At 49.0% G+C, this 27160-nt stretch overlaps 1 protein-coding gene across 6 annotated transcripts in view; it reads right to left on the reverse strand.

Moving 5' to 3' along the window:
• LOC144767751 (C-type lectin domain family 2 member E-like) overlaps positions 1 to 27160 on the reverse strand; it is a 180331-nt gene that overhangs the window by 103799 nt on the left and 49372 nt on the right. The window lies entirely within an intron of this gene.

Raw genomic sequence — 27160 nt, forward strand, 5'->3', positions numbered from 1 at the left:
TCCCCAACATTCCCATAGACACAAGCTGGTCACGAGCTATGACACAACAAGCACGCTCGTGACAGCTCGAATTACATTACATAAACAGTTCCCAACAAGTATTCCGTCTTTTTGCGCGGCTGTTTTGCCTCTCACAGGCAGCAGAGCAGCTGGACCTTATGTCGGCAAGGTGCTGATGCTGTTACTTGTTGCTAAATGGGTGGAGGCAATGGGATGTGACCTTCCAACAATGAAACACATCAAAGGGTGCGCGCACGTTGAAATGAGAAACAGGGGTGCAGCCAGTGGTCGAAGTGGGCGGGAACGGCAGGGCACGGCGTGCCCCTACTTCTTTAATTCTGTAGATTCCGTTCCCCTACTTTTTTATTATGAACATGCGTCCCTGGACGTCAGAAATATTCTGTTCGTGGACGGGCGGGGAGCAGAGAAGGAAAAGGTCTCTGTCTCTTACTTCCTGCCCAGACAAGACAAGGAATCTGGCAGCTGCCCCCTCTTTCTTACTCCTATTCCCTCTTGTTCTGTCTAACTCCTTCTCACCTTTCCAAAAACCATGAATCAAGAAATGGTTCTCACCGTCTCTTCCTGTCGTCCATTTGTACCCCTGTGAAATGGATGCAAAAAAGAAAACCACTTTTGCTTGAAATGCTGTTTTGCCATTTTTCTATTCCCAAGTGAAGCCTTGGAAATAAAATGTTCAAACTCTGAAAAATAATTAATTAAATCAGATGGAGTGTTCTTAAAGTGGCCAGATAATTTTTTTTCAAACCCCAACACATTAATGCCACTTTACAGAGTTTGTCAGTAAAGAGCTACTTTTGTTTTCTTGTCTTTCAATTAACACCCCACTTCTCCTCGTGTATGTCTGCCGATCAGAGTGAAAGAAATGCTTCACAAACGGGCTCATGGGAGGGGGACCTCCTCCTGGGGCCTCTAAGGGATGGTGTGGGAAGGCCTAGGGGAGTTTACACCTCTCAGGCAGCCAGTTCAGAGACTCGGCAGGGCGCTCATTGTCAGCACTTTAGCCCACACAAGTTTAACTCAGCCCCCAAGCAATTCTCACACCTTCAGTTCGAAATGGGCTGTACAAGAGGTGCTTGAGGTGGCTAGAGGAGGAGCTGCGGCCCAAGTGGAGTCTGCACAAAGCAGCTTCCCCGAGATCAGATGGTGTCACTTATGTAGATTTCAGGGGCCTCCCACATTCCCTTTTGCCCAGGGCCCCGAAAATCCTAGGACTGGCCCTGCCTGAATGTACTGCAATACCTGGTTGATTGGTGGATTGGAAAAAGAAATGTGTACGGCAGCTTTGTGTTCACAAATGTGGTCTTTTTGAAACCATACTGCTTACGATTTGTAAGCATATAAGCTGTGGACATTGAAATGGGTCTTTTCTGGGCCCTGTAGTTATGTCCTCAACTTTTCAGGCAAAAATACTTGTTGGTTTCTGAATAATGACTGTAAAAGCGTTACGTTCACCATGCTCCTGCTTACGTTTTACATGCTTTATTAAATCTTTCATTCCTTATGAGTGTTTGCTTTTTCCAGGATGTTGTTACCTTTTGTTTTAGGCAGCATATTACTGTTGCCTAGGGTGTAATTTGAATTGAGTCGCATCTAGTTATTTATAGCAGGTCAAATTGGATTGTAGCTGAAGGCAGTGTGAGTTTCTCTCAGTGGGGCAGTATGGTGTTCAGTGAGGGAGCAGATGTAGCACTGGGGGCAGAACTACTAAATTTAGAACTGGGGAACCAGGTTCAGCCTTCATGAACAGTCCCCCAGACCACTCTCCTGAGGGAGCACATTCCCATGCCAGACCCTAGAAGGCACCAGAAAAGCCCTGGTGTGTTAGCACCATCAGGTGGACCCTAGCAGTGGCAAGTGTGGGTTGCCACAGGGGGCCACTAGAGAGGTCAGCACTGGACACCCCACACCCCCCGCCCCCTTCAAGGGCAGGGACTCTGGTTGGAGTCCCCCTCTCAAGCCTGGTTGCGGGCACGAGGGGTGACACTTCCTGGGTGCCCAGGTCCTGGGGAGGGTATATATCCCTCCCCCAACATTTTGGCGACCACTTTGGATCGCCACACACGCCGTCTCCCTCCATAACATTTACCTGGCGTGGTGGTGGCAGGAGAGGGGCAGAGAATATTGTAATGTTTTCCTTTTTTCGTTGCAGGCGTAGTTACAGGGCGATCTGGAAGCAAAGGGGTACAGAAGGGTACCTCTGCGTGGCACCATGGTGTGTGCCAGAGCCAAATCCTAGGAGCCTCATTGGAGGTTCCTGGCCGTGTCGGCAACCCGCTAGTTCTTTGGGCGGTTGTGGGCCTGAACAACCGGGGTGTTTGCTCTGCGACGCTCTGCCCTGAAAGGGGCGTGATTAAGAAGGTACCAACGGTCACGTGATCCGGGAAGAGGATCACTAGTAAGGGCAGCACAGGCGGGCTCATCAGGCGGGCATGCAGCCCAGTTGGTTGCCTGCCCTTGGATCGCCCGTAAGATAACCCACCTATTACATAACGGTGTATGTAATAAACCTGCAGAAACTTTACCCAAACAAAAAAATATTGTGTTGTGTGTTTATTTATTGGGAAATGTATATTATGTTGGAGGGGTGGAAAAGGATGCTAATGACGATACTATGCAGCCACCAGACAGAGCCATGCTGCCAATTCAAGCAAGCCTGGTGCCACAGAGGTAAGCGGAGAACTTCATATCACAATCTGCTATAATAACATGGTACTTCGCAACACTAATCATCCTCCAGCCCAGGCACAGTAACTGGTTATTCCCATTTATCGATATTCAGTGATGAACAGAAGTTCAATGTTTAAAAACATGGTCTGAAAAGCGGAGCACGTCTGCATTAACTTCTCATTATTTGAAATTCACATACTCCACAGATAAGGACTACACATGGGATTTGGCTTTGTGCGTGCAAGCTTGCTTCTTTTCTTGGAAGTCTATGCTTTTCTTTGCAGCTAGTGGGGATTTTTTGGTAGGTAAACAACAAAACTTTACCTAAGAAACACCTTTGTTAGAAAGCAAGGAAGGGAGAAGAGATGGATTATAAACGGCCTAATGTTCGTTGTGCAGTTCTTTACATTTCGACTTGTGTTGTATTGTAGCAGACATAACGAGAGATGACAAGTTGTAGCTGCATGTCCAGAAAACCTGCCCAGCTGCCTGTAATTTTGCCTCACACGTTATCATGACCTTGTATATTTGATCACTTATTTTTCGCCCGTTTAAAATGTTATTGCAAATGGCCCAATCTCACGAGGAGGACTTTCAGTCATCCCTTGTAAATGGCAGCAGCCCATCAGAGAACACCACGTACAAATCTCCGTGCCAATGACGGTGAACATATTCTCTCATACCTGGAATTTTAATTCGGATCAAATAGGAGAAATGAAACTTAAAGCACATACTTAATTCATGCATGCACTCGCCACTACACAGCTATCTCCCAAACATAGTAACAAAAGGTGGCTCAGCGAGTTAAACATTGCTGCTGACTTGGGATGTTATGGCGGACCATACTTATGAGGTGGGTAAATGTTCTATCTTTACAATGAGTAATGGTAACAGTTACAGTTGCTATTTAAAACACTTAGAGGTGACTTGAGCGGCGCTTTAAACATATTTATTCTTGTTCATAGGGTTCTCAGTTCAAGGTATCAGCACACCTTAACAGCAGCCCCTGCAAAACGCCTAGTGGTAATAGGTCACAATTCGCCTAATCTTTATGAGCAAGGGAATCGCGTCGGAGAGACAGCTGATTTGCAGAAGATTACACAATGCTAGGAGGCAAGGGACAACTGTGATTAGTGTGGGAGTCTGCTGTTTACACCGATGACATTTGTTGTTTTCCTGCTTCAGCGATAATTGTTTGTATTGCTGCGCATAAAAAGGAGCCCTGTGATTTCATCTGAAGACGGCATCATTGGAAAAGCAGTGTAGCGTTTCTAGGCGCTCGCCCTAATCATTAGCGGCGCGGTAACGCTAAATAGGACAGGAGCCGGTAATTGGTTTCACACGCGGCTCCCGACTGCTCATCGAGGCCACGCCCCTTTATTTAATACCTCAGCGCCTGACGTCACACGTCAGCGCTGGCGCACTCCGGCAGCGCGGGTAGGCTAGACCGCCACCTCACGCGCTGGAACACTACATTCCTTCTAACCTTTAATCAAAACAGCAAATATATCAAAAGACAGTGAGAAAAGAAGTGATGGATCTGTTACCAGTCTGCCAGTCTCAGTTCTTGGGATCATTACACCAGATAGTTGGCTAGCTGGGAAGATGGTGCTGGATTTCTTTTGCAGCCCATATCTGGACTGTTCGCCTCCGAACAGGGCCACCACCGGGGTCATGCGGGTTGGGGTGTTGTTTCCCCCAATGGGTGAGGGAGAGCCTGGCAGGCACCCCCAGGGGTGGCCGGCAGTGGTTGGATGTCTTGGTCCATCAGGTTCTCTTCTTCCCCGGGGTTCTGATCCACCTCGTCCTCCTCTCTCAGTTGACTCGGGCTCGCTCTCACAAGGTCGTGTCCTGGAGCGGGTGGTGTACCGGGGTGTGCTTTCTTGAAAAATTAGACATCCCTGGTGACAGTTTCGGCTCCTCTCTGGGCGGTCACCATAGTGCCAGTCCGGCGGGTGACAGTCCATGGTTGGTGTTCGAACGGGAGTCAGAACTTGCTTCTGGGGTATCGATCCTTGACGTATACCTGGTCCCTCGGTTGGATGTTAGACTGTCTGGCCCCTCGCCGTTTGCTGGCTTGGTCATTTGAGTGAGCTCGGTTAGCTAGGGTCCTTTCCTCGTCAGCTTGTGCCTGGGACCCAGGTTGGGTGGTGTGGGAATGTGTCACTTACTATTCGGCCCACGGTTGCCGTTCCCGGCGCTGCCTCAGTTGTGAGGTGTGGGGTCATCCTGTACTCTCTCAGGAAGCTGTAGATGGCCTTCTCCAGGGGGGGATCCATCGCCTAGGGCAATGCGTATAGTCTTGTTGAGTGTGCGCATGAATCTTTCCACTTCCCCGTTGGCTTGGGGCCAGCGCGGAGTTATCTTGCGATGATGAATTCCCCAGCTCTTCAGGTATTCCGCCAACTCCTGACCGTGAAAAGGGGGTCCATTGTCCGTCTTGACCACCTCAAATATGCCATGAGTGGTGATGGTTTTTTCAAACTTGACAATGACTTCCGTGGCTGTCTGGCTTCTCACGATCTCTCCCTCCGGGTATTTGGTGAAGTCATCAATGATAACCAGGGCATAGCGTCCATCAGGGAGATGCCCAAAGTCAGCACTCACACATTCCCACGGTCTCTTGGGGTTGTCTTCAGTCACGACTGGGTGAGGGCGATCTGCCTGTCCCGCTGCTTGACACCAGTTGCAGGTTCTCACAGTCTGTTCCACCATTGCGTCCATTCCAGGGAACCACACCTTGGCTCTCAACCTGCTCTTGGTTTTCACCATGCCTTGGTGTCCTCTGTGCGTTAGTTCCACAGCCTGCTGGGTTAGGCTGGTTGGCATGACAAGTCGGGGACCTCGTAGAAGGCATCCTTTGCTGTCGAGGAAAAGTTCTCCTTTTATTCTTAGGATGGATTCCAGTGTCATTCTGGCCTGCGGTGTCATTTGGCTTAAAGAGTCTTGGATGGGGTGCCAGTCTCCTGACGGGACCGCGTCTGTGGCTAGTTGAAGGCACTCGTCACTCTGGGAGGCCTCACTGATGGTGGCTAGGCTCATTGGGAGGGGCCGTGATCTCTCGGTCACTAAACGGACATACTATTCTGTGTCCTCAGCCTCCTATTTCTCCTCCTTTGAGGCCTCTCGTGGGTGCCTCGATAGATAGTCTGCCGGATTTGTGGACCCCGGCTTGTATTCCACTCTGTAATCATACCCTTGCAGTTGGAGTATCCACTTCTCAATTCTCGGTGGTGGTTTTGAAACCGAGCCCTGGAACAGGGGTATGAGGGGTTTGTGGTCCGTCGATACTGTGAAGAAGTGGCCACACACGTAGACATGAAAATGTTGGCAGGCCCAATGAATGGCTATAGCCTCACGCTCTATCTGCGAGTACCTCTGATCCGTGTCGGTTAAGGAACGGCTGGCGTAGGCGATGGGTGCCCATTCTCAGTTGCTCTGAAGCTGAGCTAGCACCACTCCTAAGTCATAGGGGCTGGCGTCCACTGCCACATTGGTGGGCTTGGCTGGGTCGAAGTATGACAGGGTGGTATCCGCGGACAGAGCTGCTTTCGTCGCTCTGAATGCTTGCTCTTGTTCTGGGCCCCATTGCCACGTGGCGGCGGATTTTGTCAGTTCCCTGAGAGGCTTTGTGAGGTTGGAGAGGTCGGGGATAAAGCGTCCGCAGAAGTTCACCATACCCAGGAAGCTTCTTGCTTCCGAGATGTTTGTCATGGGCGGGGGCTTCTTGGACATCCTTCACTTTGTCGGGGTCCGGGGCTACTCCTTGGTCTGGGAACGTGTACCCAAAGAAACTGATTTTGTTCTGCAGGAATTGGCATTTCTCCTGGTGTAGGGTAAGGCCAGCCTCTTTAATTCTTTGGAGGACTCCCCTCAGCCTCTGGTGATGCTCTTCGATTGATGATGCATATATTAACAGGTCATCGCTCACGTTTAAGACTCCTGGACTTCTCTAATTGTGTTCTGAAATACCTCTGCGGCACTTGATATTCCAAAGTTGAGGCGCCGATATCGTCTGAGGCCTACATGTGTAGAGAAGGTGGTTGGGGTCCCCCAAGGATCATCTCTAAGCCCTACGCTTTTTAATGCTTATATGGCCCCCCTTGAAGACGTGGTGACGCCCTTCGGCATCAAAATAGTGAGTTACGCGGATGACACACAGCTGGTCGTCTCCCTATCCCAACTAGACGACCACCCAGACAATTTGGCAAATTGCCTTACGGAAATCTATGGCTGGATGTGTAAATCATCACTCAAATTAAACGGGTCGAAGACCGAAGTGATGCTCATGGGAAAGCAATGGGTGACCATCCCCCCATCAGCCTGGCCAGACGTGTTCGGGGAAATTCCCACCCCGAAAAAAGAAATCAAAACCCTAGGAGTCTGGCTAGAACCCGAACTCTCAATGAAAACTCAAGCGGCCAAAACTGCAGGAACCTGTTTTGGGCTCATGCGCACCACCCGCAAGATTCTTCCCCTACTCCCGCCCGCCTCCAGGAAACTTTTAGTCCAAGGGCTAATACTGTCACGGCTGGACTATAGTAACATGGTCTACCTGGGAGCACCAGAGGCCACCTTGACTAAAATACAACGAACACAGAACGCTGCAGCCCGACTCCTCATGAACCTTCCCTCCAGAGTGTCAGCTAAACCCGCCATCAAAGCCCTGCACTGGCTCCCGGTCCGTCAAAGGGTGGAATTCAAAGCCATGTGCACGGCCTACAAACTGATTAATGGAGCTGGCCCTCCGATTCTCAGCGACCTGGTAACCCCTTATATAGCTCCCAGATCCCTGCGGTCCGAGAATGAACACCTAGCCAACATCCCCAAATTTAAAAAGACACGCACTGGAGGCCGACGCTTCTCTGTGAAAGCTTCCACCGGATGGAACTCACTCCCCCATACCCTCAGACTGGAACCCAGCTATCTTACTTTCAGGAAAAAATTGAAAACACTCCTATTCCCGAAATAACTTCCCCCCCTCTTCCTTTTCTCCTCCATCTCATCTGGATATCAAAATCATCACAGCGCGGGGATGCCTTCGGGTCACCAGGCGCTCTACAAGTCGTTAAAATAAATAAATAAATAAATGTATCTCGAGTCTGGGTGGAGCGGCAAACGATGATAGCCGGAACGAAGGTTCATCTTTGAGAACCACCTTGCACCATTCAGCTCTCCTAGGATGTCGTCGATGGTGGGGGTTAGGTGTCGTTCTCTTTTTACTGCGGCATTTGGGAGGCGCATGCCCACACAGATGCGGACCTATCCGGGCTGTTTTGGTTTCCGGGAGACTACAATCGGGGATACCCACGGGGTGGGTCCGCTGACCTTCTCTATGATACCTTGTTTTTCCAGTGCCTCCTGCTGCTCTTGGACCTTCTTCCTCAGATGGAATGCAATGCGCCTGTGCCTCAGCGTGACCGGTTGTACGGACGGGTCGATATGGAGGGATACTTCCTTCCCCTTCAGACACCCGATGCCTTTGAACACTTCACCGAATTCCTCCATGATGGTGTCCAACTCTTCCTCCAGCACTGCCATGGCGAACGATATGAGCTTCAAATCTTCGGCTGACTGTCCGTTCAATAGCATGCCACTGCCCTCTTTCGTGACATATATGGTGGTGGGTATTTTCGACTCTTGGTGTTGCAGTTCTGTCTCGAAGCACCCTATCAGTGGAATGGGTGTCTTTTGGCCATACGCGAATACTCGGATTCTTGCCTCGCGTGGAGGAGGTCTTGTGCGCAGTTGGTTGTATACATTGGAAGCCATTAGCTCAATGGATGCCCCCGTGATGATAGTGGCTCTCACCTCCTGTTGGTGAATCTTGATGCAGCACTTCGGGAGGCTGCGTTTCTTTCTTTGTGGCTGGTCAATCGCGAACACGTAGTGGACTGGGTAGTCATCTGTATCATCGTCCATGTCTTCGCTGTCCTGTTCTTCCTTTACCGTGTGTGCGGCCACCTTTTTGACTCTCGTGGACCTGCATACTGCTGCAAAGTGGTTCATCCACCCACATGCGTTGCATTTCTTTCCTTTCGCTGGACAATCCTGCATGCGGTGGGGCTGGCCTCCGCAGTATCCACACTCCTTCTTCTTGTCTGGTTGCCTCTTCCCTCCGGTTTGCCTCGCTTTGGGTCTTACCACGTTCATCTTCTCCGCCGTGTGGACTTGTTCTGTCTTGATGGGTCGGTGTAGGGCTGCTTCCAAATGGGAGGCTCTCGCCTGCCACTGTTCTTTGGAGCGGCCTAGTGTGAGTATGTCCGCAAGGGGCTTGCCATCCTCTTGTAGGATGGTGACTCTGAGTTTGGATGAGTAGCAACCTTGGATGATCTGCCCTCGGATTTCCTCCTGCTCGTCCCGGGAACCCGCACATGCTGGCCAACTCCTTCAACCTGCCATGGAACGCGTCTAGTGACTCTTCGGCTTCTTGCTTGGCTTGGCGAAAGATGAATCTCTCGTAATCTCTATTCGCCATAGGTTGAAAGTGAGCATTCAGGGCCGTCAGGAGCGTGTGATGGGTCTTCGGCGTTGCTTCCACGATTGTCTTGTATATACGGTGGATATCCTTGCCCCGAGGTTGAGCAGTAAGGCTCTGCGCCTCTCCCTGGATATTCCTGCTGCCTCGAAGTAAATCTGGAGACGATCGGTCCAATCCCTCCAGCGCGGGGCAAGGGACGACGGAGCACCATCGACGATGAATGGCTCTAGGGCGGGAATCGACGCCATCTTGGCGTGTGCTTAGAGCGCTGCGTAGGCCGTGTCTCGCTTCCCTCCTTTGCGGGAAGGTGACGACCTTGTAGACGACGCCCTTTACCTGCGTGGCCTGTCTTCTTTCTCCCCCTCAATAGTGGGAGCTTGCACAGTAGTGTCTAGCCCAGGTCTCAGGGGCCTTGACGCGCTTTGGGGCGTAAACGTGCCTCGTGGTGTGGGAAGGCAGTGTCCTGTGCAGTTCATGCCCACTAATTGGTGTGTGGCAAGGCTTCTGGGGCCCAGTAAGTGCACATCATGCCTCACCTCAGCAGTCGCAGCAGTAATTCCCCCAGCAGCGCCCTCCTGGGTTCCTTAGGGCCTGAGGATCAAAAACCCTGAGAGAAACACCTTCAGCTCAGCAGGGGTGTATTCATACAGCATGGTGGGCTCAAAGACGACCCTCGTCGCCAGTGTAGCGTTTCTAGGCGCTCGCGCTAATCATTAGCGGCGCGGTAACGCTAAATAGGACAGGAGCCGTGATTGGTTTCACACGTGGCTCCCAACTGCTTGTCGAGGCCACGCCCCTTTATTGGCGCACTCCGGCAGCGTGGGTTGGGTAGGCTAGACCGCCACCTCACGCGCCGGAACACTACAAGCAGTAATTTCATCCACGCAGCTTGCTTCCGACAGACAGACAGCCCCCTTGGGCCTGCCGGAAGTGGTATGATTATTTAGCAGACCATGCACGTGGTACATTATACATAACTTTCCTTATCAAGTGTTGTGCAAATATCAGGAAAAAAAGTGCACAGGCGATGTGTCAGGGTGGTAGTAATCGGAAGAGGAGCACTGCAAATATGGATGTTCACCAGCGATACTTTATTTTTTAAAGGGTGTTGCAGAGTGTTCGGGTTTTCATTAGAAATCGACTTTGCTGATGTCTGGACTTAAATTGATGAAATTTATGTCCCCGGAGGCGCTCCAGCTTCTTCCTGGCTAGAGGTTTTGTTTTCCAGTGAAGAGAAGAGCGTTCGGATTCGATCTACCTGCTAAGTTGTCGATGGTGACTCAGGAAACATCAACCGGATCACATAACAGTTTTGTGTCAGAGGCATTAGAATTTATTCCACATAATTCAAATAAGGCAGACGAACAACTTGTGTGCCATACAAGTAGATCTCAGAAAGCATCTGATAGCCACTGGGTGCCAGTTCAGAGATCGTTGAACGTTTAGGCACTCACTGAGGCTTGTACATCTAGAGAAACACACACTGTGGGGGATGTAAGTGCATGTGTCCTGGTTCGTACACACACCTACCCATATTTGAAAGGTGTCAAATAAACTCCTTTATTAAAAGAGCAACAACAGAAAGATCTTCATCAGCAAAGAGAAGGTATATGCTCTTCCATAGAGTAACAACAGCTCGTAACCCCTCAGAAAAGTAGCAGTAAAAGAGTAGTATTAACAGATGAATTACCTCTTCACAGACATCGAGTGTCAAAGGTTCTGTAGTAGGGGATCTCTGTGTATAGTCATAATCTAGTGAATAGTCCCGCCCATGTGCGTGGACCCCGGAGCAATCAAAAATAATCTCTTATAGTGTGAAAAAATGCAGAAATGCATAGACACTTAAGAGAGAATTTAAAGACAGATAATGCTGCCTAAAAAGGCTACACTGTCCAGTACTTCAACTAGAAATTCCACCATAAAATCCACAAAACAGCAAAAAGCCTGTACAGATTTCCCTTGCTTTACCAGCAAAATCCCTCAGGAATGATAGAGAGAAGAACCTGGACAGACAAGCCCCATAGGCTGCCATTATGTGGCTCAAAACAGGATACTGTGCCTTTAAGAGAATCTTCCAGCACCTTCTCCCAGTATCCCAGAATGCATAGCAGGTCCAACTTACTTTCAGTTCTTTTTTCCGGCTCCTGCAAGCAGGACCCTGGAGCATTGAGCTCTCCCTTTTTAGGGTTGTTTAGTGTTTTTTCATTGCAATTTACTTTGGAGTACTTTTAAAGTGCTTTGTGACTTTTCTTCTTGGTGTTTGCACTCTTTTTTTTGTCGAATATGCCTTCTTTATTCAACAAATGCCCTGAGTGCTCCAGGAAGATGGCTAAGTCAGACCCTCATGAGGTGTGTATCCTCTGCCTGCCCTCTTCCCATGTTCCAGAGAAGTGTGAGATCTGTAAAGGCTTCTCTGGCAGGACCCTGAAAGACAGGAGGAAGATCAGACTTCAGGGCCTCGAGCAAAGGAGGCTGAAGGCTCAAGGTGGGTCTGCTGGGGCTTCATCTGCCCATGCTGAGGCCTCTGGGGGCTCCCCAGGGGCAGGAAGTCCAGCAAACGTCCTATTTCTCCGTCTGGATTGGTGGCTCCGACCACGACGTCGAGAGGAAGGTCCACGGCCAGTTCCCAGTCTCCCCAGGGCTCTGGGTCGAGAAAACGTCGCCCGTCGACGTCGAGGAGCTTGCACCGGCCGCCGTCGAACCCAGTGACGGTTTCTTCGTCGTCGCCGTCGACGTCGAGTGGACGGCGTCGACGGACCAGGCATCGGAGCTCGCCGTCGAGGCGACACCGCCGTTCGCCGTCAAGGACATCATCGTCGTCGAGGGGATCCTCGTCGTCGAGGCCGCAGTCGAAGCGGAAGAGATCGCCGTCGAGGCAGAAAGGGTCTCCGGCGAAGAAGAAGTCGACGTTGAGGCGATTGAGGTCGCCGTCGAGGCAGTCGAAGAGGTCGCCGTCGAGGCGATCGAAGAGGTCACCGTCGAGGCGGTCGAAGAGGTCGCCGTCGAGGCGGTCGACGCCGAGGCACAAACGATCGTCGTCGAGGTTTCGAGGATCGTATATCTAGTCAGGTTCGACGTCGAGGCATAGAAGCCGGTCGACGCCGAGGCATGTAAACCGGTCGACGCCAAAGGGCCGCTCGACGTCGAGGGGACCACGTTCGACGTCTGACCACCGGTCTTCGACGTCAGGGGGTCGTAGGGACAGGCCGAAGACTGTGGGGGGCTTCCCTCAGTCAGGACGGGATGGTGGCTCGCCGGGAACGGCGTACTCAGAGGTGTATACCCCTAAGAAGACTATTACACCTCCTCCTCCTTTACCTAGAGGTCCTCCTCCGAGGGCTCCGACTCCTCCTCCATTGCCTCCTCTGCCTGCTCGTCCTTCCGGACCGCAGGCCCCGGTACCGGGTGTTCCTCCTCCGGTTCCACCGAGATCGGTGTTGATGCCCAGATTTCCGACACCTCCGAAGAAGACTCCTAAGTCGTAGGTTCCTCCTAAGCCCAAGACGTCAGAGCCGGGGAAGCCGGCGAAGCATCCCAGACCCAGGAGATCGAGGTCTCGCTCAGGGAGGAGAGATAGATCTAGGAGTGGACACGGATCCTCCTCGAGATCCAGACATCGCCATAGGAGGCATAGGTCCAGGTCTCGTTCGGCCTATGGGACCCGTTCATATTCACCTACATTGTCGGATTCACCGGAGACGAGGGTGTCTCCGATAGATGACATTGGCACGTTCCAGGAGGTTCTCCTGAGAGGGGCTGCGAAGTTGGGAATCAAGGTTATGGCCCCTACGCCTTCAACTTCTGTGATCTTTGAGACGCTGCATACGAAACACCTGTCTCGCCCCCTCCTGCCTTTGGTGCCAGGACTGGTTGAGCCGGCTGAACAGCTCTTTCTTGCGCCGGCGGTGGTGAAAGCTGCCCCTTCCAGGCTCATCAAGAAATACAGGGCACCAGAGTCGGACCCGGCTTTCTTGCGGAAGGACCCGGTACCGGATTCGGTGATTGTGACGGCGGCTCGGAAGCTGCATGCCACCTCTCCGGCCTCCACTGTGCCTCCGGATAAGGAGAGCCGCTGGATTGACTCTGCTGGACGGAAGGCGTGTGGAACTTCCTCCACGACAATGAAGGCTTCCAGTGACTCGGCGTTGTTGGGACGATACGACCGTGCACTGTGGGACTCCATGGAGCAGTTTGCGGACCTCGTTCCGCGTGACAGGAGGGAGGACTTCATGGAGGTTGTCCAGGAAGGGATGCTGGTTTCCAACCAGGCCATCAGCGCCGCGGCGGATATCTCCCTGCTGGCCGCGCATGGATACTGTATCAATCAGAGACGCCACGCGTGGCTCCGGCTGACGTCGCTCAAGCCTGAAGCGCAACAACGAGTGGCAAATCTGCCGTTTTCTGGCGACACCCTCTTCGGGAAACACGCAGATGACGAAATGGCCAGGATGAAGGCCGAGGCTGAAACCCTGACGGCGGTGGGATTGGAGAAGCCCAAGGAAAAGAAGCCCTACCGTCAGTTCCAACGGCGGTTCGGGTCGCAGGGTCGAGGAAGGGGACAGTCTTCTGGACAACATCAGCAGCAGCAACAGCAGCAGCAGTACAGAAGGCCCTTCCAGAAACGCCAGAGGGGTAGAGGTGGACAGCAGTCCTCTACCGCGAACAAGGGCCCGGCCGGGTCTCGACCCTGAGCGGTTACTTCCCCTTCGTCCGTTACCCGCTCCGGTGGGGGGAAGCGTTCAATTTTTTCTGGCAGAGTGGAGAAAAATTACTCAGGACAAGTGGGTGCTGAATATTGTTTGCAATGGATACAGTCTTCGGTTCACCAGCCCTCCTCCGTCGATTCCTCCGGCCAGCTCGCAGTATCTACTGCGCGAGCTCCAGGCGGAGGCCGACATCCTTTTAAGGAAAAGGGCGATAGAAGATGTACCTCTGTCTCAAAGAGGAAGAGGTCTGTACTCTCGGTTCTTTCTGGTCCGCAAGAAGGACAAGAACGAGTTCAGGCCCATTCTGGACTTGCGACAGGCAAACAAATGGATTCGCAGAGAGAAGTTTTGCATGCTGTCGTTGCATCAGATTTATCCTCAGCTGCAACGGGGAGACTGGCTTTGCGCCATAGACCTGCAGGATGCGTACTTCCATGTGCCCATTGCACACAAACACCGGAAGTTCCTGCGATTTCAAGTCGGCACCAATCACTATCAGTACACGGTACTTCCGTTCGGGCTGAAGTCTGCGCCCCGGACGTTCTCGAAGTGCATGGCAGTGGTAGCGGCACACCTGCGGAAGAACAAGGTGTTTGTCTACCCATACCTGGACGATTGGTTGATCAAGGCCTCCTCCTTCTCGGAAGCTCAAGCACACTTCCAGAAGACGTGCGTTCTCTTGAACAAGCTGGGGTTGCACATCAACATGTCCAAGTCTGTCCCGACTCCGGTCCAGTGCATCCAGTACTTGGGAGCCTCCATCGATACGCTGTCGGCAAGCGTGTCTCCTTCGGAAGAGCGACGTTTATCACTCCTTCGGAAGGCTCAGGCTCTCCTGTCCACTCCATCCACGACAGTGAGGACGGTGTCTTCTCTGCTGGGATCAATGGCTTCTTGCATCTTCCTGACGCCACATGCACGGCTGCATATGAGACCGCTGCAGGAGTGCTTGGAAGATCAGTGGGACCAGAGGAGAGGCTCTTGGGACGACAAGGTACGACTGTCTCTGCATGCTCTTCAGTCTCTGAAGTGGTGGTGTTCAGCGGAGAATCTCCTCAGAGGGGTTCCCTTCCACAAGGATATTCCCACTCAGACTATTGTGACGGATGCTTCTCTCCTGGGATGGGGAGCGCACTCCGGAGATCTGCAGATTCAAGGGACGTGGTCCCCGTCGGAGTCCACGTACCACATCAATTTCCTGGAACTCAGGGCTGTTCACTTGGCTCTGAAGGCCTTTCAACCGTCCTTCCGGACCAACTCTCTGCTTGTACAGACGGACAATACGACCACGATGTATTACCTCAACAAGCAGGGGGGCTCGAGATCGCGCACTCTGTCTCAGGAGGCGCAGGCGATCTGGCATTGGCTTCTGGCTCGAGGACTCTCGATAACGGCCACTCATCTGCCGGGTGTGCAGAATGTTCAGGCAGACGAGCTGAGCAGACTGATTCAGGAAAATCACGAGTGGGTCATAAACGACGAAGTACTAGGAGAAGTCTTCGCAAGGTGGGGCACTCCAGACGTAGATCTGTTCGCCACCGCCGAAAACAGCAAATGCCGAGACTTCGCCTCCAGGTACTACCAGCCGGGGACGCTGGGGAACGCGTTATGGATCAACTGGTCGAACAGCTTTCTGTACGCTTTTCCACCCATTCCCCTGATTCCAGCGGTTCTCATCAAGCTCTCCCAATCCAGGGCGAAGATGATTCCGTTTGCCCCGGAATGGCCCAGACAGTGGTGGTTCACGGACCTGCTTCACCGGTCTCTCCTTCCTCACATGAAGCTGCCGTGCAGGCCGGACCTTCTCACGAAGTTCGGGGGGCGGATGGTGCACCCCAACCTCTCGTCTTTGAGTTTGGCGGCATGGCTCCTGAAATAGTGCAATATGGCCATTTGAATCTCCCAGCTGATTGTATGGACATACTGAAGGAGGCTAAGCGACCTTCCACTCGGACTTCTTATGCTTACAAGTGGAAGAGGTTTTTCATCTGGTGCAAGTCTAAGAACTATGACCTTACGACATGCAAGGAAGATGTCATCCTTCCATATCTGCTACATCTGGCGCAGCCTGGCCTTAATGTCCATTCCATTAAGGTTCATCTGGCTGCTTTGACTGCCTACAGGAAATGCCCTTCACAGACGTCCTTCTTTCAGATCCCTGTGATCAAAGATTTTTTGGAAGGCTTGAAGAAAGTGTTCCCTCCTGTCAGGCTTCCTTCGCCTTCATGGGACTTGAATGTGGTGCTGTCCAGATTGATGAAGGAGCCTTTTGAACCTATTCATAAGGCTTCGTTGCAGCACCTGTCCTGGAAGGCGGCGTTCCTCGTGGCCATTACATCGGCCCGCAGGGTGAGTGAAATTCAGGCGTTGTGTTGCCAAGAACCTTATACTGTATTTCATGCTGCTAAGGTTGTTATGCGTACTCACCCTAAGTTTCTTCCCAAGGTTGTTTCTGATTTTCATATCAATCAGACTATATCTTTACCTACGTTCTTTCAGAATCCTTTGTCTCCAGCGGAAAGGTCTTTGCATTCCCTGGATGTTAGGAGGGTGCTGACATTTTATCTGGATATAACCAGGGATATTCGTAGGTCAGACCAATTGTTCATCAATTATGGATCTGTCAGGACGGGTCTTGTGACCTCTAAGCAGTCTATCTCTAGGTGGATTGTGTCCTGCATACAGCTGTGTTACCAAAAAGCTAATAAGACCTTAGGAGGTAAGCCTAAGGCTCATTCCACCAGGGGCAAGGCTGCCACGACAGCATTGCTCCGTAATGTTCCGATTGCAGAAATCTGCAAGGCGGCCACTTGGAAGTCGGTTCATACCTTTGCTAAGCATTACTGCCTGGACACTGATGCCAGGGCAGACGCTCAGGTTGGGCAGGCTTAGCTGCGAAATCTGTTCGCACAGTAGTGGCGTTAATTCTCTTTTCTCCACCGCCGCTTTGGTGTGGGGATGGGCTTGCCATTCTATTCACTAGATTATGACTATACACAGAGATCCCCTACTACAGAAGGAGTAGTTTCTGTCCTGTAACTCCAGTTCTGTAGTAGGGGTATCTCTGTTATAGTCATAAGCGCCCTCCCTCCTCCCCGGTGGAGAGAGACATATTCCTTTATGGAATGCTACAGGTCTGGCGTGTGACGCCTTCAAAAAGAACTGAAAGTAAGTTGGACCTGCTATGCATTCTGGGATACTGGGAGAAGGTGCTGGAAGATTCTCTTAAAGGCACAGTATCCTGTTTTGAGCCACATAATGGCAGCCTATGGGGCTTGTCTGTCCAGGTTCTCCTCTCTATCATTCCTGAGGGATTTTGCTGGTAAAGCAAGGGAAATCTGTACAGGCTTTTTGCTGTTTTGTGGATTTTATGGTGGAATTTCTAGTTGAAGTACTGGACAGTGTAGCCTTTTTAGGCTGCATTATCTGTCTTTAAATTCTCTCTTAAGTGTCTATGCATTTCTGCATTTTTTGACACTATAAGAGATTATTTTTGATTGCTCCGGGGTCCACGCACATAGGCGGGACTATTAACTAGATTATGACTATAACAGAGATACCCCTACTACAGAACTGGAGTTACAGGACAGAAACTACTCCTTTCCAAGGCGTAAACACGCCAATAATTGATGTAATGGCTATTTGGGAATGACACCCCAACTCAATCATGCCATACCCGGTGGGAACCTGGAGCCATTCCATGAAAAACCCTTGCATGGGCAAGAATGGCTTTAAGCTGAGTGAGTGAAGTGCTCCTAGATCTGTTTTGGGTGGCTTACGCCATCTTGCACAGAACTGACACAACTAACATTGGCAGATGTGTGTCCCAAAATTGTGGCTGGACAATTTGAGACCACAAGCACTCGTCAAATCTGCACCTACAGTCTCCTTAAACCCTTGGAAGGCTGTGTTAGAAAACTGGAGACAGGACATCAGATCTGTGGGGGAGTGCACCATTTAGAATGGTTAGATTAGATTATTGGTTACTGTTATTAGTTAATAAAAACCATTGCAATACAAATTAGATACATGTTAAAAAAAATAATAATCCGTTTTCATAAAAACGTTGATAAATATTGGTATAACACAAAATAATGTCATTGATTTGTTAAAATAGAATGTTATAAAATATATTCAGTACATAATTGCAGGGACTTTTCAATTTTCACCAGATTATTCGTATGGGGTAAGCATCTGTTGGAAGAAAAATAATTCAACAGTTTTAGTTATCGTCATCATGCTATAGTTTTGTCCAATTTAGAATGAGGCATAGTCTGGCTCATGCCTTCCAGTGTCCAATAGACAGAAAATAAAAAAAGTAGTAGTGTTGATTAATATGGAGCCAGACCTCACCAGTCCAGAGGCTTCCGCCTCGGTGGCAGCCCAAATCATCACCTATAGAACTTGGAAACAGAACAGCATTTTCTGCAATACTTGCAAGGTTAATCTGAAGGAGAAATCGGACCCTTTGATTTTAGACCCCTTTCATGAAAGCACAGTAAGCCACAGGAGAGCCACAAGAAACAACCCAGAGGCATATCTAAAATGTGTCTGAGTGTCATTTATTGAGAGTCGACTGGCATTTTGTAGGATGCACTTCACTAAGCCTGCAAAATAAGAGTACTAGTGGTGGCTCATGCTGGAAAAAGAAATAACTTCAGGGTGCAAGGTGGGGCAGATCGTGTATTTTGTGCTGGGACATGGGCATGATATATAGCAAAGGAGATTTAATCTACTTCCCTTATCTAGGAGAGACATCTCTCATTATAGTGGTTTTGGAGACTGGTCTCCTCAAAGCACTCTCCAAATCCAAAGTGAAGCACATAATCTAACGTTTGGTGAATTATGCAAGCACATACAAGCCATTTCCCTTACTGCCATAGACAGTCAACGTGTAGTTGAGGGCCCTCCCTACCTCTTAGTTCGTGCCTGGGCAGCACATGCGCTGCTCTGCGGACCATCTTGTATTGGAATATGTACTTGAAGCCCTGCCCACACTCCGCCCATATTTGTCATTGGCTTATGTCATTGTCCTTCGTAAATGCTCACCCTATATCTCTTGCAATATATCCTCTGCTGCCACTCCAACTCATCTCAAACCTCATTCTACTACTCTCTTTAATGCACTGCCCTATTTCTCACCCTATACCGCTCTCAATATATCCTCTACCTCCACTCTCTCATTCATTCCAAACCCATTACCCCTACTATGATCCCCAAAATAACTTTCTAGACTCCTCCCTCCCCTATCCCTCCTTGCATCATCTTGTACCTCTTACTATTCAGATCTCCCAAACAAGCCTTTCTAAAACTTCCCTCTGACTCTTCCCCCTCCCCCTCCACTTTACTCAACCCATACCCCCTCCTACTGCTATGAACACCCCAAAAATAAATATTTTCTAGACCCTTCCCTCTTCTATTCCTTTTCAATCCTAATAACAGACTAACATGTCCATCACTCAAATTAATTTCATAACTCCCAATACTAATTCCCCATTAATTTGTGTTCCGGAGTAGCGTGCTACCAGTCAAAAAGTGCTTCAGCACCTTATCAGGGGTATCAAGCACTATATAAATGCACACCCTTCCACCTTCTATCCCTCTACTATAAATTTTCAATCCAAATAACAGACTAACATATCCACTGCTCAAATTAATTTCATATTTCACTATACTAATTCACCACGAATTCTTAATGGGTCCCGGAGTAGCGTGCTACTCGCCGAAAAAGCGCTGTGACACATCTCCAGTAGTAAGCGCTATATAAATGCAATTACAATATTAATACCTTAAAAATGTATGTAAAGACTGACCCTATTTAGGTGCATCGTGTTCTGTACATGGCCCATTGTAGTTTTAACTATGTTAGCCTAACTGTGCACGACACAGGCTTCATCTGCTTTGCACATTTTACTATATAAACTTGTTTGATTTTGTGCCACATTGTATTTTCACACAAACCCTGCAGTTGTTTTCTCATTCTGTTCTTTCCTGGGATTTAGTCTAAACATGGCAGACAAGGTCAGACAACGATGTCCTTTGTTATTTTGTTCTGGTCAGGCACTAGCACTAAGACACAACACTTTAATGCAGCTGTTGTTTATGAACATGTGAGCCTTGTCATGTAGGTATACACAGCAATGTAAAAGAGAGACAGACAGAGATTTCTAAGAGAAGATCACACGGAGATGTAGAATGCCCATCTGTGTATGCTAAGGTACGGGGTCCTCTACTAATCCCAGAAATCTTTGCTGTATAAACAGTGAGCTTCTGTAGAAGGGGAGGGTGGTTAGGCAAATCTGTCTCATAATGTGACAGCTTTTCATAATATACAGTATGCTGAATATGCTCATGGTATTTGTAGCGAAGCAGTTGTTTTCTGATTGTGGCACGTATACTGCGTTCAAGAGCACAATAGTTTAAATAAGCATTTCAAACTTCCTTCATGTCTCTTTCATATCTTATTGTGGATGTGTACCAGTGTGTGAGCTAAAGGTGGTGTCCTGTTACCGCGATCCCTGAAAGGGTCAGGAGAGTTGTGTTCTGGGCTGTCAATTCACTTATTTCTCTGGTAAGGTTAGGGGGCAAGTGAGACACTATAGCTAGTCGGACTCGGCCTCATGGTATTGAGGTGGTATAGTGACTCAGTCCCTATCTACTGATGTTCTATGGTCCCAAGCATAGTTCTGTTCCTGAGCAGAATCCCAGCAACAGGTGCGGTGGGGGTTCCCTTCGCACATGCATTGTGGATCCTCACGCTTAATGAGCGTGTAGCTTAGCCCCAACTCGAGGAACCCCACCACACCTAAATTGGATTGGTCTTTATATACATTTACAAAGGTATTAATATGGTTATAAGCAATCGCCTGGGGATTGGAAAGTGAGTCAATTGATAAACTGCAGATTCTTTGTGTAGATTAGGAATTATTAGTCCTGAAGAATTGGCACCAGATCCCTTGGGGATTGACTAGGGTAAGAAAATGATTGATACATCAGCTATCATAAATAGCTATCATAAATCATATTTTATGGTGACAGCACACACTTAGTTTTAAAATAGGCTAGGGGACGCACTGAACAAAACTTTTTTGGAGGACCTTTGACCTATTTTTATCTACACTTCTCGAATAGTCACAGCTGACTAAATCATTCCACACCAATCTACACCTCACAGCCCCAAACCCAGGTTTCATACATTTCAAACGGCATACCGAAAGGATCTCCGGTAAAGAGCCCCTTTGTGGGTTCCCACCGGGCACTGCAGCACCAGTCCGACATGGCGCTCACCCAATGATGAAGCACGACACCCTTCTGGTGTGTGAGGGCACTTGCTCCTAAAGAGTCATGCTCCCCTCTGACTCATTGGGACTTGACTGACCTAGTCACCACACACTGTTTATCTTCACTATAGGAACTGCATACTTTACTCAGTATATTATACATAGTTTTCCCACCTGCCCAGGTGCAAATGTGATTGGGGGCAGGAGGTTTGCATGTTTCCTCCTCTGAGAGGCAGCCTGGATGCATATCAGTGGCGGTGTGATCTTTGGAGCTCACCGCCTTGATGTGCCACTTCACTAGCCATGCTATCGGGGAGGGAGGTGACACCTCCTTCCCATCCAGGCCATTGTTTCTCACTCCTGTGAATGTTCACATGGCCTGGCAGGAAGCGAGATTCCCATCTTGGCGGAAGCAGCTGTGGGCTGCCAGCAAGATCAAAGGAAAGGCTAAGGCAACCAGGTGGTCAACCTCTAAGGTAGCAACGTGGGTGCATGCCACATTGACTCTGGCATGAGAATAGTGTCAGGGGGATGAGACAAGTTGTTTGATACCAAACTTGTCTCACAAGGGTGATTTACGGGCATTTCACTATGGGGCACAAACAGACACACACTCACCGCCTGTGTCTGCCCTGTGATGATTGCTGCTTTTATAATGGGGATCCCCTCACGTACCCCTGCACCTCTCCCCACTGTCATTTCGCCACCTTCACCTGCAACGCTGTTTATTTAAGCGCTGCAGTGCAGGTGGTGAATGGCATTCGTCTGCACTAAAAAAACAGCACTTAGTCCGCCTACTCTCGTGAGTGAAGGCACCAGACACAGATCTTGGGATCAGTCTCAGAGTGTCTGCTACCCACTCTTGCAAGTGGTCAAAGAACTGTATTTTGGGTTAAAGGCGTGGTTGACTACAGAGACATCCTGCCACAACTGGATTAGGTGCGCAAACCTGAGCTGGCAGCGCCCTGGCTGGTAGGGCTATCGGCACGTTTTGGATTGTGGTGTCTCGCCCCAGCCAAACAGTCTCCAGACATCGAAGAATGGATGCATCTACTAAACACTCTCAACTGCACTCCAAACATCATTGATTCCACAAGCTCTCTGGGAATAATGCTAGATAGGCATCTGAACATGCTGAAGCACATAAGTGCTCTCACCACAGGAGCAATCTTCCAATTGAGCATCTGTTTCTGGTCTGGTGTGAACTGAATGACAGGACATCAGGTGTGTGCTGCAACTACAGCATGGATGCAGGGAATGGGCCACAAAGTACCGGGAACCCTGTGCACTGTGCAATCTTAGCCATCCTGTCACAGTAAATCTAAAGGAGGGGCGCTCCTGTTGATATCATAGGAAGATTTCTGCACCACGACAAGAATGGAGAAAGTGTCAAGCCAAATATAAAATTTACTACTTCTAAATGATTTTAACATTAGCAATACAAATTTTAAAGATGTAATACTGAGCCATACTTTAAAAGTACAGCAAACTGTTTTCCCACTTGTCTAATACGAAAATTTGAACAAATTTTAATTTGTTTCAGCTATAGTAACATCTTTTCAAATTGAAAACTGGAATCCATTTTTTATTTTAAAAGTTTTATATAGCACGAACATGGCCACAGGAGGTATCAGAGTGCTTTACAGAATGGCAGTTAAGAAGGTACAGTAAGTGGTAACAATATACCCACCGCACAAGAAACTATCAAAACAGTTAAATATAGGCAAGTATAAACAAGTGAGTCCTGTGGTGACTGGGGCTTTATCCCAGAAATTCTTTCAGCAATATTGCCTTAACTCCCCTTTTGAAGGAAGCCGTGGAATTATGCAGTCGTATTTAAGGTGGCAGGAAATTCCAAATTCTTGGTGCAATACCCGAGAAGGCTCGATTGTACATTTTTTTAAATGGAATTTCTGTGGCTTGAGCGTTGGAGCCCCTAGGGGAGCTGGAGAACACAAAGAGCTCAAGTATTTGTGCCAGGTATATGGGGGGTTGAAATGTACAGCTTTGTGGGTCATGCATGCAATTTTTAGATGTATCCTTGCTTCATACAGGATCCAATTTAGTAACTTCAACTGAGGTGTGATGTGATGATTAAGTTTTGAGCCAGTGATGAGCCTTGCAGTGGGGTTGAGAGAGGTTCTAAGTGGCCCAATCTTCGATCTGGCAAGGCCGCAGAGGGTTGTGCTTCCATAGCCCAGTTTAGAGATCACTAGGCTTGCACTGCAGTCTTTAGACATTGTGGAGTAGAAACAGATGCTCAATTAAAGGTTTGCTCCTTTGGTGAGAGCACTTATGTGCTTCAGCATGTTCAGACGCTTATCTAGCATTATTCCCGGAGAGCTCGTGGAATCAATGATGTTTGGAGTGCAGTTGAGAGCGTTTAGTTGATGTATCCATTCCTCGATGTCTGGAGACTGTTTGGCTGGGGCGAGAAGGAGGAATTCTGTTTTGAGAGCGTTTAATTTCGGGTGATTAAGTGTCAGCCAACTTAGCATTTTCTGAAGTGCTTAGTTGCGGGACCTAATGTCCTCTGGGGAGGGGACTTTCAGGTACAGTTGAGTGTCGTCTTCATACATGTGATAGTAGATGTTGGACAATTTCATAACTTCAGTTAGAGGCTCCATGAGTAGGTCTAAGAGAGTGGGTGAGAGCGCGGACCCCTTGATGGCAAGGGATCACTGAAGTGGTTGGATGGTATCAGTGCAGGCAGAGTTTTGCGAATATTGCTTTTGTCCAAAGTACTGAATAAGCTCCAGGAAGCATTGTTTGTTGTGGGCAGGGGTGGGGGTGTCAGTGCCAGATAGGGTGGGAGCCCTCCAAACCCAGAGTGAATATGGGTGATAGATAGATTCTCCAAAGCAGGCCATAGTTCCAATTCAATCTTTGTTTTCTTTTCACATAAGAAGGCGGTAATTTCTTCAGAGTTAGGCTGTGAACAGAGTTCCAATGAGGGAGGTTTAGGTTGGATGTTTGATTGAAGCTTGATGAGTTCAAATAATTTTTAGGTCAGTTTTTGTCTTGCTCTAGTTGTTTTCTGAAGTAGCTAACTGTAGATTATCTGATGCATTATATGTTATATATATTTCTCAGAGATCTCAGATGAGTGAGATGGTCAAGGGAGGGAGAGGATCTCCACAATCTTTCGCTTGTCTCAGATTTCTTCTTTCAGTATATAGACTACCATTATACCAAGGTTTGGAGATTTTGGAGGACATTCTTTTTAGCTGTAGAGGTGCAATTGAGTTTAAGATGTTAGCCATGGAGCGATTATAGTGGCCGGTACGGTCACAGACATCAGACATGTTCAGAGGAGGGGGCTGGATGTTATAACTGAAGGAAGTCAGCTCATACAAGTTAATGTATCTCAGACTTCTTTGCCAGTGTCCGGGTTTAATTAGCCATCCTTTATTGGTTCTCACTGATTCTGTGATGATGCCAGAGATGCAATGGTGGTCCGTCCAGTCACAGGGGGCGATAGATTCAAGATGAATGGAGTTGATCTCACCGATGATCAGATCCAAGGTAGCTCCCTTGATGTGAGTAGGACTATCGCATATTTGAGTGAGGTTGAGGTCTGTTAAGAAGGATTTGAGGCTATTGACTGATGAGACATTCATGTAATTCCAGTAGAATTTAAAGTCTCCAAAGAAGATCATGGATGCCGGGACCCTCAGCATTCGTTGAGATGATTTCCATGATTTGTTTCATGGAAGGGAGATTGTCTCTTTGGGGGTGGTAGGGCGTATGGAATTTGCATGCTTGGCTGTTACATGAGACCTCGAAGCACAAGTATTCGCATGACGACAAGGAATCTGATTGTAGTTGTCTAAATTACAGATTGTTAGGATGTATACATGCAATGCCTCCACCTTGACCACAGATCTATCTAGCCTAATGATGTCGTAGGTAGGGGACACCAGTATGTCAATAATAGTGCAGATGAATCATTAAGCCAGGTTTCCGTCAACACTAAGATGTCAGTATCATGAGCCAGGCTGAGGCAGCAATGTCTGCAGTGTGATGTACTACTGATCTACAGTTGAGAAGCATGCATTTAGGATGTGATTAGGGATCATCTGAGGAAGGCATAATGGTGGGGACTCGGGTGAGGTTGTTTTTACTTAAGGATCTGTAGTTTACCCGTGGCTCTCTGAACGGGTCAGAATGGATTGCTTCAATTTGGCACAAATTATCTGTGTTAACATCATATGATGGGTCATAAAAGAGCAAAAAAGAATATAATACCCTTGCCTTCAAGTGGGTCCTTCAATCTGAATGGCCAAGAAAAGTCATTAGGGTGTGGTGGGTTTGTCCATCTTTGGTGAGACGAGTCCATTAGTGGTGAGGTCCCAAAGGGTGTGGACGAGCAGGTAGCCTGGATCAGGCTTTAGAGGGATTTGTGTGGTTGAGGCATTTAGTCTTCTGAGACCAACTTAACCTTGGATGCGTTGTTTGAAAGGTTAGGTGGGTATTTAATTGTATAAGTATTACGGCCAGACAGCTCCACATTCTTAAGGATAGCTCTTAAGGCTTTTGGATCCATATCCGGGCTTCTAAGAGCTGTTGATGGAGAGACAGAAAGCGTAGACATATATGGTCCGGAACAGGTGATAATTAGTGCAGAGATCGTTGTGTTCTGTGTACCTGCTAAAGGCGGGCCAATGTGTGGCGAGGACATGATGACTCCATTTTAAGCTAATAGGATTAGCAGTCACTGCTAGAGAACATGATATGCAATTAATATGAACAGTAGAAGGAAAGACACTGTGAGGAGAGTAATGTATTCTAGTGGATAGGGTTTAGAAAGAGGCTGACCTATCCAAGATGACCATCAATCGATGACCTACAGTAAACAGGGTTTAGTCAGCATGACGCTCTAATGAGGATGCAGCAATCGGCCGGATCTTCAGCCTCCCTCAAATGACCCTGCAAATCCTCAAAAGCAGGGCTCCCCACCGTGATCAACAGCGGAGGAAGTGCCCGTGTCTGAGGGGATTGAGTAGGCTGACTCTGCGGCCCCAGGGTCCCCTCGCAGTGTATGATGGAGGAGGCAGGGCTCACAGAGCAGGGTGGATTAAGCTGGCCATCACAGTAGGAAGCGGGGACAACAGGGAGTTGAAGCGGGGAAGCAGGGAGTTCCCAACTAAGTGAGTGCTGCAGGGATTGGGAACGGACATACCTCAATACCCGATGATCTTCAGAGCAGGAGGCCTACAATGCCTCAAAGCGGCCCGACCAGTCTCCACAACACAATGGGCGCCATAGTGCAGATGCGAGAGCTAGTGGGCCCACCACTGCCACAGATCACCAAGCAATGATCACCCACTGTGATCCTTAGGCCCTCCGCTTCTCAGCGCGGCCCCACCAGCCTCAACAACGCACCAGGAGCCTTTATGCAGATTCGGGTGCCGGCAGCCCTCAGCTACCGCATATTCCCAGGCAGTGATCCTCCATTGAGTTCCGGTCTAATACTAAGGCCCAGGCAACCAAGGCCGTCCCCTTTTTTATGTCCTCCGCTGCTCAGCTGGGGATAGGTCTGGACTGTGGTAAGCTCAGATGCATACAGTTAGGGCAGTAGTATCCGGGTCAAAACATCTAAAAAGGTAAGTTTTAGCTTGGTAATTCTCCTCCTATGCTCAGTTCCTGGGCTTGAGGGCAGTTGGGGTGGGGCATGCAGGGATTTGCACCGATGGTGATCCAAGCCCACAGGAACTGACAGAGAGCGCTCCTGTACGATCGGCCATCTTGATGGCACATGTATTGTATCCACTTACAAAAATACAACACAATAGTGTGGAATCAGGTTGGTTGAGGTATGCTTGCCATGCTGCAGATATCCTTTGCACCATTTCTCATTTAAAAAAAACATCACATTTGGTATTTGATAGTATTCAAGGTAGACTTTCTTTGTGTGTGCGGACAATACACCAAGTATGCTTTAATTTGGAAGGAGGAGGCAGTACATAGATTTTTTTTAAGGAGGGGGGGGGGGCATGTACTTT

This window comes from Lissotriton helveticus, chromosome 7, assembly GCF_964261635.1.
Source record: "Lissotriton helveticus chromosome 7, aLisHel1.1, whole genome shotgun sequence".
Taxonomy (NCBI): Eukaryota; Metazoa; Chordata; class Amphibia; order Caudata; family Salamandridae; genus Lissotriton; species Lissotriton helveticus.